The sequence below is a fragment of the Dermacentor albipictus genome, chromosome 8 (genome assembly GCF_038994185.2).
Source record: "Dermacentor albipictus isolate Rhodes 1998 colony chromosome 8, USDA_Dalb.pri_finalv2, whole genome shotgun sequence".
Classification (NCBI taxonomy): Eukaryota; Metazoa; Arthropoda; class Arachnida; order Ixodida; family Ixodidae; genus Dermacentor; species Dermacentor albipictus.
In genome coordinates, this window is record NC_091828.1 from 65,960,178 (window position 1) to 65,967,342 (window position 7,165).

The following is a 7,165-nucleotide window of genomic DNA, read 5'->3' on the forward strand; positions in this document are numbered from 1 at the left end:
TAAGTAGAGCACTGAGTCGACTTTTTCTATTTCATCACGGCCAATCGCAATGCGGCATGGCTCCTCAAAAGGTTTTTTCTTTTGGACGGAAACATAAAAATGACAAATTTAGATTTATTTGTATTTAAAGAAAGTCGATTATTTTCAAACCGTTTCCTAGTATATTGGAGTTCATTGTTGATTGTTTTAACAGTGTTATTTAAATATTTGCTACTAACCACAAGAGCTGTGTCATCAGCATACATGAAAACACGTGCTTCATTTAGGCAGTCCGGAAGGTCATTTATATATATTGTAAATAATATTGGCCCAAGTACCGATCCGTGTCCTACACCCATAGTAATGTCAGAGAGACTTGCGGTGTGCTCATCGACGACCACTGCTTGTTTACGGTTATCGAGATAGCTTTTTAAAAACTCTAAGGATATGCCTCAAAATCAAAGTCTTTCCAGTTTCAGGAATAATATACGATAGTCGACAGTATCAAATGCCTTTCTTATATCTAAATATACTCCTATTTATATTTCGTTGTTGTTCAAGGCTTCATTGATTACATTAGGTAAAGACAGAATAGCCGTAGTAGTCGATCGGGAGTTCTGAAAGCCGTGTTGAGCGGGGAAAAGATGTTATTTTTTTATAGAATTTTTCTTATTCCACTAGCCAGTAGTTTCTCAAAAATTGTGTTTATGAAGTTCAATACCGATATAGGTCGATAATTACTGAAATCATTGGAGTCCCCACTTTTATAAATAGGCGTCACTCTTGCTGTGTTCAATACCTCCGGGTATGTGCCTGTGTATAATGCTTTGTTAAACCATTCTGCGAGAGTAGGTGCCAAAGTTTTTAAATTATTTTTCACTACGGACACCGCAATACCATCGAAACCAGGTGCCTCTCCTCTATCTAAAAAATTTGCAGATGCTATTACTTCCTGGAATGAAATATATATGTAGCCAAAGGAACATGAATTTCAAGGAGGCAAAGATGGCTCGAACCTACTTTGCATGTCAAAAAGAAGTTGGGTACCACCCGTACAAAAGTGATGATTAAATTCTTCACTTACTGATGAAGCATTGCATCCGTAGCTATCGATGGAAGAATTCGTTTTGAAACTGTAGGTTTAATAATAGAGTATATAGTAGCCCATACTTTTTTTCGGATTGTGAGATGACGCGTTGATCTGGTTACTGTAATAAAGCTTCTTCTGTATTCTCATTGCTGCCAAGGCTTTGTTTCTGGGCTCCTTGTATTGATTAAAGAAGTACGTGTTTCCTCGATATTGTTTCACTTTAGAATGCCAATAATCTCACGCTTTATTTAGTTCAGTACGCTCTGTGTCATCCATGGACATATTGGTTGCGTATATCATGCCCTTACGTTTATTTAGGTGCACTCTGCAATTGTACATTTAAGTCTTTCTATTAGCAAAGAACAGTGCATGTTTGCGTTTAAGTCGTCTGAGTCGGAGAACGACATGTTGGAAAGTGACAGTGACAGTTTTTGATGATCAGTTCGCTTTGTTGTACCGGCAAAATTTGTCCGGTTAAAATGTGTACCGTCAAGACAATATAGGAACGCAATAGGTAAGTGGTCAGCAGGAGCTGTATCGTAGGCTCCATAAAGCCTTTCAATTGCATCAAAGTTACATAAAAGCTTACCAAGGTAAGTGGAGGTATGACTTGTAATTCACGTGGGACCAGTGACAAGATTACTGAACCCAAACGAAGACAGTAAGTTTGAATACTGAGTGTGTCTGCTGCTAAGGATGTCAATATTCATGTCGCCCACTATTACAGCTTTCTTATTATTTTCGGTAAGGTGGATGAGAGCATATTCTAGGTCATTCAAAAACATGCTACAATCAGTAGGAGGGGGACGGTATACAACACCAATGATGACATTGTGCAACTCTACGAAAAACATCTCCGAGTGTCCGCTAGTAGGTCTATTCAAAGAATAACGCATGTACCCGAGTGACTTTCATACATAGAATCCCATCCCTCATCCCCTGTTTGCAGCAGTTCTTGGACACAAGAGAAAAACTTAATTTGGAATGTTTTAACTTTCGCCAGGTTTTAGCCAAGTTTCCGTGACGGCTATGACGTCATACATTTTATTGTGCTGTGCCAACCGCATGAGAAGAGCATCAAAATTTTTCCCTAAGCTTCTCACATTGCATTGAAGCAGTGAGTGTGGTCTATGTAATCTATGAAAGTTATCAACAGAAGAAGTCGTCAGCATATTGGGGATACTATGCCACACGGTCTAGGTCAGCCTCCGTGAAGATGCGGAGGACGTACATCGGAGTTTTCTGCTTTCCTCATTTATATTCATCCTCTCGATACCCAAGCATGTTTCCTGTTGTGTTGCTTCTTTGCGGCAATCGCTTTTGCCAGTAAAAGTTTGTACTCAGTGCATAAGTGCTCATTTATGAACACTTGTGTACGTTCTGTCAGGCCAAAATCGGCAGCAGTAAGATGGGATTTTTCCGCACATTGAAGGAAGTTGTCACGGGCGGCGCAGGTCTTGAATTTGATAATGATGTTAGATTGATTTTTGTTTTTTTGTTGGAACACGGTGTACGACATAAGTATCAGCCATTGTCACCTGCGCAGCAAGCTTTGCTGCCAAAGTGGTAAGAACTGCCGACCGTGACTCATTGGGTATCCTGGGGATACCTTTCACTTCAAGGTTTGTTCTACGACTGTATTGCTGTAGTTCCATCAGTTCATGTCTAGTGGCCTACAACTCTTTAGACAGGCGGCTGTTTTCACTTTTAAGTCGACCTTGTTCCGTCTTCGCCACGCTTAATTCCCTCTGCACATTACGAAGTGCTTTCTTGAATTCCTCGAAGCTTTCGCTCATAAAATGTACAGTTTTCTTAAGGGAAGCACGGTCACGGTTTAGGTTCTTATCCATGTTGTCAATCTTTGCATTCAACTTCAAAAACCACACAGCAACTTCTTTCACCGTTGTGGGCGTTTTTTCGAAAACCCTTTCGCCCGTATTCTTGCTCCTCGCATCAGATCCACCACCACCTATAGCTGGAGGACGACCCAGGCACGAAGCTAATATTTAGTTAATGAAGTTGTTTTACACACCTGTAATGCACAAAAGTGCGGTGAGTAGGCCGGCGATGTGAGCCTGCCTGGACCGTCCACAGCTATGCTTTTTCACAGCAATGTGCTTTTTCCATGCACTATAAAGAAATAAATTGCCAGCATGTTACACATAGCCTTAACAGTGGGCAATCGATGTGACTAGAATATATAATGGATGCCAAGTACTGCAAACGCCATGATTCCTTTGACTGCTAACTGTAGTGCACTATATCTGAAATATGGCGGTAAATTCTCGCGCCAAGCCACTGCTCCTCAGAGTGCGGTTAAGCTCGTTCTCATATCACGCGGCTAGCTGATTTTCTATGCTCAATGAGTCACGAGAGTGAAGCAGCGAAGTGCCTTTAAAATTAGGATTTAAAATGTAGAAGGTAGGCAATACTTCTGCTGAGCGTATTCAGTCAAGGCGCCCTCAAGGTTAAAAATTAAATTAAATTATGGGGTTGTGCATGCCAAAACCACTTTCTGATTATGAGGCACGCCGTAGTGGAGGACTCCGGAATGTTCGACCACCTGGGATTCTTTAACGTGCACCTAAATCTAAGTACACGGGTGTTTTCGCACGCTACGAATACACAGAGGTGGCCACAACACCGGGGCCTCTGAACCAGGCCATACTGGACGCTCGCGAAATTCCCTTTTTACACGCACTCAAGACAAATGCGTGGGTGCAAAGCCCGTTTTAAGTGGTTCAGAAGGCAGAATTTTCGAGTTACAGGTTCCAGGAGTTTGAGCTCCTTAGCGCTATATTTTGCGACTTTCAGCATTTTTCAGCAATGTTGGGCGCCAGAGAAAGCACCATGGAAATTGCCTGTGCATTAAAACACGAAACTTAACTGCGCACCACGGCCTAGCTGCTTTTCGCTAACCACGACACAGCGCCAGGCATGCCCACTGTGCTTGAAAAGTACTCCAATAAGTAACAAAATTAGTTACAATAATGTTGGCGATCAGAGAAAGCGCCAAAACTCGTCGCAGTAAGATGCAATACATGCGAAACTGCCTCAAAGCACCCTTTTGGCCCACCATGGCCGGAAACTACCGAAATAAGTTGAAATAATATTGGGGCTCATAGAAAGCGTCGCAAACATCTCCCAGAACGATTAATTATTTCAAATTAGGCGTGCCACGACGGCCGCGCTGTTTTTCGTTAACTGCGTCACAAGTAGAGCCCGGTTCCCGTGGCGTAAGCTTAATTGCTTGAAATGCGTCGCAGACTGTCGAGCAGTTTCTCACCTTGCCGTGATCCACTAGTGCAGTGGAGCCCTGTCGAAGTTCAGAAGGAATGCGAGAATTCGGCGGGAGCCCACCAAACCAGGCTAAATCCAAAAATAGAAAAACAGGCAGACGAGTGACCGAACAGGCCAACGCTCAGATGCGCGGCCGGTCTCTCTCGCTTCGGCGGTGTGTGTCTGACGAATGACGCATGCACCTGGCTCGTCATTCGTCGATTCGCCTGTCGTTAGGCGACGGAAGTAAGCCGCAAAGTTTTATGTAATTTATACGCAGATATTTCTTACTTTTGCCGGGAAGGAATAAAAAGAAATAAAAGAATTTCTGTTAATCTCATTTCATATTTTTTTCGGTACTCGTGGCAGCAAACGGTTGAGGTTAATATTATAGCGTTACGTATTTCCCGTTGCCACTTTTCACCAAGTGTCTCCGCTTGTCATATCTTTTTCTTTATGGTAGACTTCTTACGCACACCTTAGGAATGTAAGTTTGTGCCCTCAAGTTTACTTAAATATCCCCGAAACAATGAAGCCAAGTTCTCAGGAAATGGCGAGCAGCCCGACAGAATCATATCGCGGCCTATTGCGCATACCTAGAGCAGGCGACACTGACAAGAGCTGACTTGTAAAAGCACAGGGGGAAGCGGTGCAGTGAGACATCCACGGTACAGTCCACGCTGTCTCAATGTGCCGCGGAGCATTGTTTCTTCAATGGTTTCTTCACATGCCGCAAGCTCGTCTTGAAATGAAGCACTACGCGCTTCGACGACATAAAAAGATTTCGCACGGGCCGCACGCCGAAGGAAACGGTAGGACCAAGAAATATGCTGCAGCGGTACAGCAGTGTGCAAATCTTACAAAATGGTGACAGAGAAGCGAAAAGCAAAGACGAAAGAACATCGCAAAAGGGGCATTTTGAGACCGATGAGCCCCATTTATACAGGTTCCCAGGCATGCCGTCGCAGACGGCAGGCGATAAGAAATCGCTTCGTAAACTCCCACCATTGTGGCCCCAGGAACCGAAACAAAGCCTGCCAGGTCGCGCTGCCAATGCACCGCACTCTCATCACCAGGGGTTGCAACAAGAGTGTTGGAGAAACTAATTTCGCGTAATGTTTTGAAAACATTAAAAGATTTATTGCTTTTCTCTTCATGCATAGTATTCCAATTTCTAGTCATATTTCTTTACATGAGTGTTCGCCCGCCAGTCTGTGGCTCTGCTGCAGTAGCGCTGAACTGCTTTAGAGCCTTGGCTTTGTCACCATTCTAAATCCACCTTGAGTGCCACGCCGGCGTCGACTGGCCGGCAGGTCAGTGCCTGATAACGGCCCGAAGCGACGCGCTCAGCAAAAGTAGCGCATGCGCATAAAGTTCACTGCAAGCGCAAGTTGCGTCTGCTAGACATGACGACATCCCTGTCGCAATTAGCTGACCTTTCCTGCCTATCGCAGACACCAAGTGTGCATGAACACGGGCTAGTCTTAGGACCTGGAAAAAAAAGGTTGAAGCCCCTTTCTTGAAGAAACATTGTGGAACGCCACGCTATCCAGACAAACTGTGTATATCTGCACATCATCGCCAGCGTGCACGTACATCAGACCAAACACGCGTGGTTGTTACTCGGACACGTTCCTGGCAGAAACGATGAAAATCTCAAAGCCAAATAATACACCGATCCTCGTATGCGATGAGCTTCACATCGATGTAACGAAAAAGCACGGCAAATGGACTCAGAGTTCCACTCTGTGAAACTGAAGACGCCAGAGAGGCCCACGACGCCACAACGTTTCTGCATTGAACTCGCGTTTGCAAGCAGGCTGTGTCACGTTACGATCGCAGATCCTGTGACCATCCATCACAACGATCACAAGGCAATACTGTCCAAGAGTAGAGTCACCCGTAAAACTGTGTGTGCGTATAATCAATGGCTACATGATCTAAAAAACAGGCTATGCAACATAACGAAATGTATATTCATCCAACTTGAAGGTTAAAAAAAATTGGCAGTGGCTTAGCTTGGCTATGCCAGGATATACGTGGAATAGCATGGCTAGCCTTGGTTAATCTTGATTGCAAGTCCAGGTTAGTCTCGTTGTCTAGCTTTGTTGCGTCGCTTGGCCAGTCATTCGGCGCACAGTTCGTCTGTTGCTTGAGCGATTAGTTTCCTCTTCATGACGTTCGCATGTCGATTCCAGGCCTCCTGCTGCTTATCAGAATTGTCGCCGTCCATACTGCCGCCTCAACTGTGTTTGCGGCGCACGCGAGCTCTCCTTTTCAATCCTCCGACATGTTATCGGGCATGCGACGCAGCTGGCGAAGCGAGTAGAGGCGAACGCAACGACGAGGAATTCGCTGTGCCGAGGAACGCGGTGTGACGTCATGTGCCTCCTCGGAGCACGGCCACGGCGAAATCGCAAGTTCGCGGTCAGTAAAGCTTTCCCTTTAGTATACATTTCTAGACAAGCAATCAAATCGCATATGCATAGCATCGTTGGCTTTGGACATTGACTTTGATTCAGTATGAGTGGGGGAAAGCTTCGCGTTTAACCATCTTTCTTTAAGAAAGGGGCTTTGATTTTTTATGCACAAGGTGTAAAGGGCCTACATACCCTACGAGAAACAACGGATTTGCGAAACAGACACAAACATAATACCTAGCTCTTGCGCGAGGTTACAACAATATTATGAAAAAGAGAGCAAACAAGCACGGTCTGAAAAACGAAGATAATGGACAATGCAAATGCAATTCATTGGAAATTGCCGCGAAAAAAAAATCTGGTAATCAAAAACCGCAATAAACACAACAGTTGATTT